Consider the following 12,500-nt stretch of genomic DNA (forward strand, 5'->3'; position numbering starts at 1 on the left):
TTTCTCGTTTCACTTCGAAACAAGCAATAAGAGACCATCTTTTATATCGTCTCCCCGCGAGAACTTTTCCGCGAAGCGTACGGGAAAACACGGAAAGTTACAATTCCGTGTTCAATTCTGCGACTCGCTGTACCGTTTCCCTGTTTACACGCGCGCACAAAGCTATCATCCGGAACGTTAACTTGGAAACCCATATTGCCTTGATTTTCCATGTGACAGTTTACGGTTGCGGTTCGAAAGAGCAATGTTTCTTTTTTTTTTTATTGTTCGCTGCGTGTTTTATAGCTTCGACGATTTTTCTGATGCGTGAACGTGTAAAAGTGTGTTAAAAATCGATGCAATTCGCAGTTAGATGGATGTTGAAGAAATTAGTTCTGTTTCTTTATGATCGATTATTATTTCAAACTGAACTCAAGTGAATAGCCTGAAGATTTCGGGTTCCTTTTCGTAATTTTGTATTTATGTCTACTCGTAGAACACATGGAAATGACATCCTGTCTTAATTGGAATGGAAATTGCGTAAAGCTCGTATGATATTCACAAGATAATCGCTTTCACAACTCGTTTTAAATGTCTCATATTATACAAATTTATTTTACCATTTTCTAGCACTGAGTTCGTCCTTGTATTAAATTTACTATGAACATTTTTCAGTGACAAGATTTATTAATTAATACGGTATACGTAACAGGTTGAGATTTGAGAATTTCGTTTTCAAATGATCGAAACTAGCCCAAATTCGTCAATTATTTCATTACTAAATGGCAGACTGTTGACCATAATTCAAGATCAAATTCCCACTGATCGCATTTTAATTGACCAAAAGTTGATTTCCTCCAGAAATAAATTCTTGCTAAATTTTCTCTTTTAACAACAGCATAATTACACCGTATTTTATATTTTTACTAAAACTACATTTCATATGCAGCGAATACCTAAACAATGAAAGAAACCATCAGAAAAATGTCACATGCGTAGAAAAACCATCGTAACCGCAGTTAAACACGAAACACTATCATCTGCACATTTTCCCAAAAATCTCTACTCACAAAGGTGAACAATACATTTGTCCGAGTCGCGTGCCCTAGTCCAATTAATTTCAATCAAAGAAATTTACCCCGACTCCATCTTTCTCCCGTAAAAAATAAAAGAACACGAAGCTTTATCATCAAGAAGCGCATTTTTACCACGAAAGGGGAAGAAAGGAAGTCTCTTTACGCTTTTCCTGTCCAGCGTGTTCTCTATTCATTTTAATCGTGTTTCGCGACATTCGTGGGTGGAGAAAGGGTTGGCGGTCGGGTTGAAGACTGAATTGGAAGCTGGTAAACGCACGGTGTAACGACGAAAAAGTGTTGAACGTTTTATTAAGCCGGATGTATAAAAACCGCCGGTTGGAAAGGAACGAAAGGGTTGGAGAGAGGGGAGGGGGGGAAGTATGGTGTTGGCGCGCTCGGACGAAATGAATAGAAAAGAAAAGAAGACTCAACGCGGTGTAACAAAGGGACCTCGAGTTCGCCCTTCCAAACTCTTCCCACTCTTCCCACCTCCTATTTTTCCTGCCGTATTGCCGGGTATTTTTTTCTCTCCTCCTCTTCGAACGGTATAATGCGGAAAGCGTCGGAAAATGCTCGCCACTTCCATGTCCTTTCCTCCCCGGTGAATTCAAAGGCGATCGCGGGTCCGCTTTATTAAAGTGCTAACGCTCGGTATTAAGCTGCTACGACCTGGTCTCTCTCGTGTTGTGTTCGCGGCGTTGTATCGAGAACGAGAATTTTATTCTTTAGACGCTTGTCTGGTGGGTGGACGAGTAATATGTTTGGAAATATTTGTACTGTGCTTAGGGATTTTTGAGGGATGTATCCCTCGACGAAGACTCCTATTTTCCTAAAAACACCCTGATTGGTGATTTTTCTTTTTCTAAAATCACCAATCAGTTTACTCCCTGAGGGATGTGTCCCTCGACGAAGACTCCTATTTTCCTAAAAACACCCTGATTGGTGATTTTTCCTTTTCTAAAATCACCAATCAGTTTACTCCGGTGCATCGCAACCTCCCTCGATTTCGCCCTTAGCGCGTTATCTTAGGGTGGGGTAGACAACGACCGGAGAAAGTGTTCGGTGGACGGATGCGTGGGAATCCTGTGGAATCTCCGCTTTTCTAGGCTTTGTTGAAGTCAAGCGGCCCATCGACGTTGGCAAAAGTCGTGGGCCACTTTTCTATTTCCCGTTCGGAGACTCCAGGATTTATGGCAGGGGCTGGTCCTAGGGACTAAGTGTCGCAGGCAACGCAATAAACACTTGTGGTGTTTTGAGAAAGCGATATTTGCCTGCGACGGCGACCACTTGACTCGCTGCCATAAATCCGGCTACAGGATACGCCTTAACAACAACGTTACACTAAAACAGCGCAAATCACATTTGAATGCTACAAACGGGATTCCTTTTATCCGAATTCACCTAACAAGCTCGTTAGTCGTAGCAGCTGTCGTTGCTCGTACGATAAGGTACGAACGTTTAAAATTCCATTAAGTCACCGGGAAAGAGAGGACGATAAGATTACTGGACAAAGGTGGTAGTGGTTGGCCAGTACGACGAAATTTCTCGAGTCGTGCTGCCGGTCAGCAGCTCGTAAACTGCAATCTCTGGCTGGTGTCGTTTCGTATTTTCCACCGTCGACCGTGGAAAATTTGTTATCGTGATCACTTGGACCCTCGTTCCGTCCAATTTCTCCGGAATGGCGCCTCCTTGAAGCGAAACGGACGTCCATCGCGAGCGATTCGAGCCGGTATACTATCGCTGGAATTGCAAGCAGCGACGAATAACGAACACGCGTCACTTTACAATCCTTACGTATCGCTGTTATGACATAACGCGCGACGTAACTGGAGTAATAAAGCGTAGAGTAACCGACGCCGTTCGTTTTAATCAAGTAGCTGCTACGAAGCAATCTTCAGGAGAATTTTGATACCGTGAAGATCACTTATTCGGTGGAATTGTGTTTTATGGATGCGAATTTTCCTGTGTTTCGTCTTTTCTGAATTGTTGTAGGTAGCAGTTCGATAAGCAATTCGGTAGAAATGTACGAATGATTTTTCGTCGATTAGTAAAGAATTTTTACCTTATGGGGAAAATTGCCATGTATGGGGAAAGACTTTTTAGTGGAAGTTAATAGTTAATTAGCTTAGGATAAAAATAGTTGAGTGGACTTGAATTAACTCAACCTTCCTCAAACCAACATTGATAATTAATTTCATTCTTATTTGGCCAGTCGTTCAATTCTCGAAACAATTCAAGCTAAGGTTGATAAAATTTGGAGCTTCAACTTTCACTACTTATTCCACTCATACAGGATTTATGAACAGATAGAGATCGACAGGATCAAATTCGTGAAAATCAGTTCGTTGTCCTTAATAATCAATCTTAATCAGTTCTCCTATTTCTATTTAAAAATAGAAAAATCCAAGTCTCGAATATTTCCAACAACGTCAACTTAATTTCTAGAATACACAGAAGTTTCAGTTGAAATTCGATTAGACTAGAAAACTGTGGAATTTTTATCAAAATTTCTATTTATCCTACAGTTACTAAAAAAAAGAGTATTCTCACAAAGGGGCCCGGTAAAACGCGTATAAATCGCGACCCTTTTTTATATCTGCCAGATGAAGGAAGTAATAAAGTTTACAATCTTTCCGCGTGCGCGATCTTGCACACGCGATAGTGATCTCTGCTTCGAAGGCTTGTGCAAGCTCAGCTTGGACACGTTTGCGGGGCGAGCAGCTTTTCATAAGCGCTCCCCGTAAATTTCGCGCTCGTTTGAAGTCACTGATATCAACGACAGGACGACAGGAAGACTTTGTTGTTCGTTTCAGCTGATACTTTGTTTTGCGCGGTGGAATTGTTTGAAGCGATGGATAGGAGAATACTGTGATATTGTTTCCCTTTCTATCGTAAATTCCCGTAGCCTCGAAGAGTAGATTGCGAGGCTGCGAGGGACAAATTGGTAATAATATGTAGAGAATACTTTTTTGTAAATTGTTAAATTGATATTGCGGTATTGTGTGACGTGAAATTTATATTAACGAAGAGTGCTTCTTATTGGAACAAGGAGAGTAACATTTAATTAAAGAAATAGATAATGATGTGCTTGTATATGTTTTACAATTTTACTGTTTGCAAAATAATTATTATTTCTATACTTGCCTAATACAAAAGCCTTCTTTTTCAATATTTTTATGAATAAAATTTTGAGAGAATAACGTTTGTTTAATCAACTGCCTAGGTTAACGATATTTCATCGCATATTATGTTTTATACAAGGATACTGAGAAATGATATTTACAGGATCAGTGCATATTGCAGTAAATCAAAATTTCCAAATTTTTTAAAAGATGTTTTGAAAATACGATGAAAATATTTTCTACACAAACATTTCAATTCCAATTCAACTTTCATCTAATCGATTAACGTCTGATCGATTCATTATCCAGAATTTAATAATTTTAACTGTACAAATATCAATTTATTTCCCACCGTTGCAAATGTCTATTTAAAATCCTCTTCCAAATGAAAATCCCTAACACGAAAATCTCAACCTCGGCCATTCTCCAATTCAATAATCCCAGCTTGTACATTACTCAAATTACGCGTTCAAAACCGTGCTTCACCCCGACAAAACGTCAAAGCAGCGAAATTCAAACATAAGATCGTTACTTCCAATAGATCGATCAAAACGCGAACCTCTCCGCTCGTACATAATTCAGTCTCGTAATCTCTTCACCACCTCCCTGCAGCATTTGCCTAGGGGAGAGACGAAACGTCGTAATCATGTACACAGTTTCGTTCACTTCGAGACGCCTTAACCCTTTAACACTCGTGTCTTACACGTGCACGATTAATCCTCGAAAAAGTGCAATTTTGTTTAATTATTCTCTTTCACTTTTCATACTGCGCTATCTTCTCTGTTCTGCGGCAAAAATTTAAGTCTCAGCGTTACGAATGAACGCGAAACTTATTTCTGTATACCTAGGAAATAATTTGGAAAGAAATAAAATTTTTAATATTTGTAAAATAATCTTTTAAAAAATTTACTATCAAATATGAGCGTTAAGGGGTGAAAGCGAAGTTAAGGGTTGGAAGTTTCGCGATTTCTCTGTTTCTCCATCGATTAATTTCCCCGAGGAAGGAACTTCACCGTTTCGTTGAGCCAACCTCTTACGTTACCCGTGCTATAGCATTTTTCTCACGATAGAGGTACGGTGTCTGAAATAAAAGGCGAACGACGGCTCTAATGGATTCCATCAGGCTGGATAAATTTCGCCGGGGCTCTCGAAGATTCTTCATTATTTCGCGATCACTTATTACAAGATTGCCCACCTTCGTTCCCGAGCAAGGTGTATCAGCTTTGAATCTATCTTCCCATCATTCTCTCGATCCTCCCTTTCTCTCCCCAGCTTCTCCACGCTTTGCTTGTCTTTGGCGCGAAGCAACAGGAAGACGACGACGACTTGCACGGTTTCTAATCCACGCACTCACGTCTCGCGAGAAATGAAATTTTCACGCGACACGGCGCTTGTTGTTCGTTAGCTTTGCCGCTAAACGAATCCGAAATTGCGACGCACCGTCGCGCACCGTTCAAAGGACCTCTCGCTCTAGGCGCGTGTAAATGAAAACGCCGAGATTATGCGAGATTAATCGCTATGATGGTTTCGGAGATAAGCTGCGGTTCTCTTTTATTAAGGTGGATTGTAATTTTCGGATGGAATTTAGGTGGAATTAGGGAATTTTGCGGTGATAGCGGCACTATCCTTTGATAAGAATTTTTGGCCAAAGTTAACCGGAAAGAGATTTGAATTTCACCTTGTAAATATGAATATTTGAAGCTGTTAAAAATACGTGTTTAATATTTTCGGATCCTAAGGTTTGACGCGAAATTATTATCAATAATTGAGGTGTGTGGAATTTAATTTCACATGAAATAACGTTTTCTCGTCGTTCTGCTTGTTAAAAAGCCTTTTTGCCAGTGGTACATATCTGCATGAATGCAATTCTTTTATTTGTATGAATTTTGCTGTGGAAATTTGATTGCTATAAAATTTTGTAATTATGAAACACGAATATATATGAAATATGAAATGGCGAATTTACTTTATCCGTATATTAATGTTAAATATTGCGACACGATAAATAATTCTCGCACAAAATTAAACACCAAATGGAACAGGTAGTAAATGTTAACGACTGATGTTCAATGTGCAAATATTAAATTTTCATTCGTGCAGTGAAAAATAGCCAGTTCGTAAGAAGAATCGTTTAAGAGATGTGAGAGAAGATAAATATTGAATGTGAAAATAAAAATGCACAATTTCATATTTCTTTTTTAATGCTAGTAACAGTGTTTAAGATTGCCGGACGATACAAACGAAGCGTAAAAGCGATGGAATTGCTGTAATTGTAAATGGAAGGGGAAAACGAAAGGAAGGAATGTAGTGGCGGATGAGAGGCAATAAGAAATCGAAACAAAACGACGGAAATAATTAGATGATTTCCAGAATGAAAGTTTCCAGTCGTTTGCTTTATTGCCTCCTTAAAGCGGAAATCGTCGCCGCTCAATTATAGCTGCCTTCTAATTAAGGCGATTTCCTTGTAGTTGTTTCGTAATTTTCTTCTTTTTTTTCATTCTTTCCTGGAGAAAACGCTGCACTTATTTTTCTCGAAATTGGACGATTGGTGCTTTGGAGAGGACAGAAAATTACAAAAATATACCTGTTCAACCTTCTATTGCAATTAACTGCAAATTTTTATTTTCGAAAACTTATTTGAACAATTGAAGTGTATGGATTTACAGCTTTATAATTCACAGTACAATGTCATTGCAACGAAGATGTAAAGTACTTCTATTTCACGTTTCACGAATTTTACATTCAAGTTTGAGAAACTTATGCACACCACTTAACTGACTCTCGTATAAAAAATAACCTGTGTAAATGTGAAACAATTGCAGAGAATCTTAAAATTGCCATTCTTGCAGTATTTCTCACATAAAACCTTCCCCGCATAAAGCCTTCCCAGCATAAAATTTTACAATTTTTCACCAACAAAACGTACACTATTTGAAAATTTCATTTCTTACATAAAACACACTGTTGTTTCAATATTCCAAGCAAAAGATTTCCCAATTTTTCTCAATTTAAGAAATTTCATCAACCAGTTTTTCCCCGCAGAACAAAAAATTCCCTTACAATAAGAAACTCTAACCCTTCGCCGTATTCTTCGGCAGCATCGTTCGTCCGAGCTGCGCAACCCCTTTTTCCCTCGGCGGCCTGTATTAACAACACGGGTATAGCGAGGAACGCACGACGAACAGTCTTATCGCCAACTTATCCGTGGAAGCTTGCGTAATGCCGGTTGTTCCCGGTTGGACGCGAAACGGGGCAGAAAACAAAAGCGGTTTAAGCGTGTACGAGAAAGTGGAAAGGAGGAATGGTGTCTGGGCAAGGTGGTTCGCGGCGGGCAGGATCGATGGTGAAAACAAAAACGGCTGGCCACAGCCCCGTGGAAGCTCGGATAGCCCGGTGACGTTGGAATGTTTTATAACGGGTGGACCGTGCGTTTTCTTCATCCCGTTGTGTTCTCTTCTTCTTCTTCTTTTTCCTCCTTCGTCTATTTTTCTTTTTCGTTCTCTCCTTCTTCTCCTTTTCGGGACAGGAACGACGCCAGTCCTGGAGCTTCTGAATGGCCGCGATTGTTACGGCGACGACAAAAGTTTAGCTAAAACGCGGGGACCCGGTTTTGCGGATTTGTTTTCCGGTCTCCTTTGCGATTAAACGCGCGTCGCGATTGTCCGCTTTGGAGGAAAAAGGAAGAGAAAAAAGAGCGGGATATAAGTGGGGTAGATTTTGTGGGCGTCGCGTTGCATACAGCCCACGGTGCATAAAATGATCAGAAGAAGTAGGGAATGCGGCGCCGGGCGTTTGTTCGCGCGAACGTAGGCAACGATGAATGGAGGAACACGGTGAATGACAGGGGCGAGTTCGCATCCTGCCGGATGTGGCGGAAGCCTCGATGGAATTGAGACGAGTTCGCGGCGGAATTGAGTTAATTGTTTGTCGGCCGTGATGAGGTTTGTTCGGTGTGCTTAAAATAAGCGGTTGTGTTTCAGGCTATGGATGAAGGGAGGGACGTTTACCATTGTGCGTTGTAATATTAGCACTTATAGTAAGATTTCTTAATTGCGGTGAATTATTTCTTTCAGCGTACAGGAGAAAAATGAAAGAAAATGTGATTTGATAGTTGCAATTGTAAATAAAATTTCTTAATTCTAATAAATTCTTTTTTAGAATACACAGGAAAATTCAGGTAAATGTGATCTGATAGTCACAGTAGTAACAATTTCTGAATTCTATTGATTCTTTTTTTTAATGTACACGAGAAGAATTGAAGTAAACGTCATTTGACAGTTATAACAGCAAGCTAAATTTTACGTCATGCTTTAGTGCTTATTTAATCCTTCTCCTTTTCATTTGCATTTCATTCCGATACCATTCAGGCGCCACGCTGTTACTTTTACAATGGAGCAATAAAACAACTTGGAATCGCGTGAAATTTTGAAACAGACGGTAAAAGAGAAAAGCAATAAGATCGTATATTTTGTCACCTGTGCTCGCTGATGCGAAGAGAAGATGACTGTGGAAGTAACGGGAATGGTTTATAGCTCGTTGGAACTTTAAGAGTCGCAATGTTCGCATCTCGCTATTTTTTTCTTTTTCCAATTCATTTAGAGGAACGATGAAACTGCGCGTAACGTCGCAAAATGATCGATCTTGCACTTTCGCGAGAATCACTCCCCCGTAGAAGAATTGTTCATAGAGAGAATATTCTGATTATTGCTACTTCTATTCATACTCTTTTCAAAATCTTCTCGAAAGACACATTCCAAACTAATTTATAATTTTTAAAAGACTATATTTAAACGTAAGCTTAAAATCTCCAAAATTAGCGACACGAACGTTAAAAATTCTAAGCTAATTTAGTTCATAGATTATATTTAGACTCGAACCAAAAGTATCAGACTAAATTTGAGTAAAATTAGTCTCACTATTTCACAATATTCTTTAATCAGAGGTAAATAATTTTCTTGCGTTGAAATGAGACAAATACTTGTCGCATATATCGTGACTAAAAAGCATCGAGTATCCAACCAAAATTTACATCTCCCTCCATTTTCCATCGATTTCTGCTTGCCCTGTGATCTGAAGCAACCGTCATTTGCCACAATCCGGACTGCAATTACCCGTTGAAAACCAGAGGGGAAAAAAGCTTTGCAAGATTTGCTCCGCGTAGTTAGTTTGCATTCGACGAATCGGTGGAAACTCCGCGGGCAGAAATTTCGAAGGAGAACGGCAAGCCAGCCGGAGCCAAAGGGTGGACGTTCCTCCTCCTCCTCCCTTTTCCCTCTTCTTCGGCGTTCCGCGTCGATGGCAAGTTCACGAGGCAGGAATTCTGCCCCGTCAATACTGTATTAACCCGCGATAAGTTTAAGCCATTTGAATCCTCCAGCGAGTCGTCCGGACTTACCTAGCCCCGGTCGGCGCAACTTTAATGGCTCGCAGATTTAACAGGGCACAGGTAGAAACTTTGTTACAGGGCCGAGTGAAAAGCTCGAGGCATTCGACCGTGTCCCGGTCGAAACGAATTTCTGATTTCGTCCACGTACCAACTTGCAAGAGTTTCTCTCCCCGTTGCTCGGACCCGGGCTGAACCATCGCAAACATTAACAGAAAGGCCGTGGCGCGTTTGTTCCTCGTTTCGGCCATATTTCCTCCATCTCTGAACGCAATACGAGAGGAAATTTTGATGGAACCTACGTTACGTTAAGAAATAATCGCTGCACTGTCGAGCTTTTGTGACGTTTTTGTGTGTCTGTGCAAAACTTGATTCACCAACAGATTTACCTTTGCAAATCTAATTCGAGAATGTAGATTCACGTGAATTTTAGATTTTCTCGAAACGTCTGGAAAAGAATCTTGAACGGTTTGTGTTGCCTCGCAAGAAATCGCGACGAACCCTCGGTCTGGCGGATTATCGTCATAAACTTGTTCAATTACACTTGGCCGCCAGACCGAGGTACCGGTCCTCTCGCGCGTACCGTACCCTCCGTGGAGAGGTCACATGCGCGGTGGAAAGTCACGCGGCAACCCCTGGGAAAAACCCAAAAATGGGGGTTTTCTAATGTTAAGCAACAATCCCCTTCCCTTGGAAAGAGCTGCGTCCCACCTAAACAACCTCCTCCGATGAGGAGTCAGCACCTACAACCCCCAGAAGAAATCGGCCACCAATCAACAACTGGCCGAGCGGATGAAACTAAGGAAACGAGGCAGAAGCGCGTCCTTTTTTGGAAGTCTTGGCAGTTGGTCTTACGAAAATTAGTATTTTGATAGTCTCGTGGCGACATCACCTCAAGTATCACTCTGTTGCAAATAAAACTAGTTCTTAGCATTTCACACTGAATAAATCAAGGTGTGATTAAACTCTCGTACCGGTTCGGCAATTTTGGAACATTACGCGACCCGAACAGTTTGCTTCGGATGATGAATTGGAAATTGCTGTGGACGAATATTTTGAAGAGCTGCCGAAAGAATTTTTCTGTGAGAGAATACAGCAGTTTGAGACACGTGGGAATAAGTGTGTAAGTGTCGAAGGTAGTTGTGCAGAAAACTAAAATTTTTCAATGTTCTCTGTGCTTTTTTCGTAGCTAGGTAGATTGCATAAAAATTTCCCTTCGTATGAAAATTCAACGATCTTTCTGGACGCGTTTTGAAATTCTAAGAAGATCGTTTAATTTCCTTGTATTTACTGTATTAGTATAAATTTATATACAAAGTGGACAAATAATCTTGAATTAAAAGCCATTTAGAGGCACGAAGGTTCTTTGTATTTTTAAAGATATCTTTATATCTACTGACTACTAGCCATCAAAAATTTTTTTTGAACATTTCCTTTTTATTCAACTTGTGTAATATTCGTAAGTTAGATATTGTACTTAATTGACAGAAACTTAGACGTTCGGTGAATTATCTACACAGCCAGAATTTACCAAAGCTATTCCTAAAAACAACTCCCATAATCATTATTGCAAATTTCAAATACCTTCAAATTAGATTCAGAAGATTAACAAAAATTGTGCATATCACTGCTATTACCTATTTTCCCAAACGTTCTGAATACTAAAAACACGAATGGTGTCCTGAAGGGACTGTTCGTCAATGAAGAGTCAAGTTAAGGAACATTTCACTAAGAATCAGACGTTTCATTCGACGTTACACTTTTGTGCTTTACGAATCTCGTAAAGCACGATACTTATGCCGCTGTAAAGTTACAAAATATCGCCTCGAAATGCAGCTGCAGGTTTGAAATTCACACAAGAGCCGGTGCCTGTAAAATTCCAACGATTATTACATCGCGCTTAACCCGTCCCGATAACGAGTCATCGGAAATCAGTTTCATGGATTTCTCTGTGTGATTCAAACGAATTTAAATCCTGCAACCTCCCCCTCCTCTTTTCCCCGTTAAATATCGGTTTAACGACGTTATCGACCGACTGCGTATTTCCTCTGCAATCAGATCCGGCTTTATGCATCAGCATATTTAATCGGGCGGCGACGACGTTACTTTAATTAATACGTTTGCTGATAACGTATTAATCTGTCGTTAAATATCGCTCAGGGAAGAATTATCAGAGATATACTATACGAACTGTCATTTGGTAATTTGCGACTATTTACGAAACGTGCATATCGCCTTGTTAATTATTACTTGTTGCGAAGAAAATAGCACGCGAACGTTTTTAATATTTATAAATCTTCCCCGGTGCGTGATTTAATCTTCGATCGAACGATCGTTTCTGTGCGAAATTGTTGGTTTCCCTTTGTACATCGGTATTTTTCGCGTCGCCGGAAAACAAGATAGAAATTATCGGATAGAATTGTAGCAGTTTATCTTTACAATTTTCACCGTTCTTTTACCCTATTTTTACAGCACTTCGTTGGTTTCGATTCTCCGTGTACACGAAGCAAACAAGAGTCCGGAGTGTGTTGTATAGACGTAGTCTAGGGGATTTCACAGCAGTCGAATTTGGCAGATATCCCGAAAGAATTGTGCAGCTGGTGATCACGTGATGATATTGCAACGTCACTTCGTTCTAATCAGCCGATCTCGATTAATGTTTTCTCGAAATCTCGAATTTCATCGGTTACGTTTTCACTCTACGATAATTAACATAATTATTATTGGGTATTGTTGTACGGGCCGAGGTCAGTAGGAAATAGAAAAGAATACAGTAGCAAGTATCAGGTGTAGAAATGGTACAATCGAAGTTTTATTTAAAAAGAATGGAAATGTGTATGATCGGAATAATTTTCATTATTGTTGATGAACTTTTGCAATTTTTCTGGCAGCTTGTGAATAACGTCGCGACAGAAACTCGGTAGCTTTTGATCGTTGATG

The 12,500-nt window shown here is 40.0% G+C and overlaps 1 protein-coding gene across 1 annotated transcript in view; it reads left to right on the forward strand.

The window, feature by feature from the left end:
• Positions 1-12,500, forward strand: part of LOC108577590 (ras-GEF domain-containing family member 1B) — a 70,644-nt gene that overhangs the window by 10,191 nt on the left and 47,953 nt on the right. The window lies entirely within an intron of this gene.

Source organism: Habropoda laboriosa, unplaced genomic scaffold (genome assembly GCF_001263275.1).
Source record: "Habropoda laboriosa isolate 0110345459 unplaced genomic scaffold, ASM126327v1 scaffold578, whole genome shotgun sequence".
In the NCBI taxonomy this organism is placed as follows: Eukaryota; Metazoa; Arthropoda; class Insecta; order Hymenoptera; family Apidae; genus Habropoda; species Habropoda laboriosa.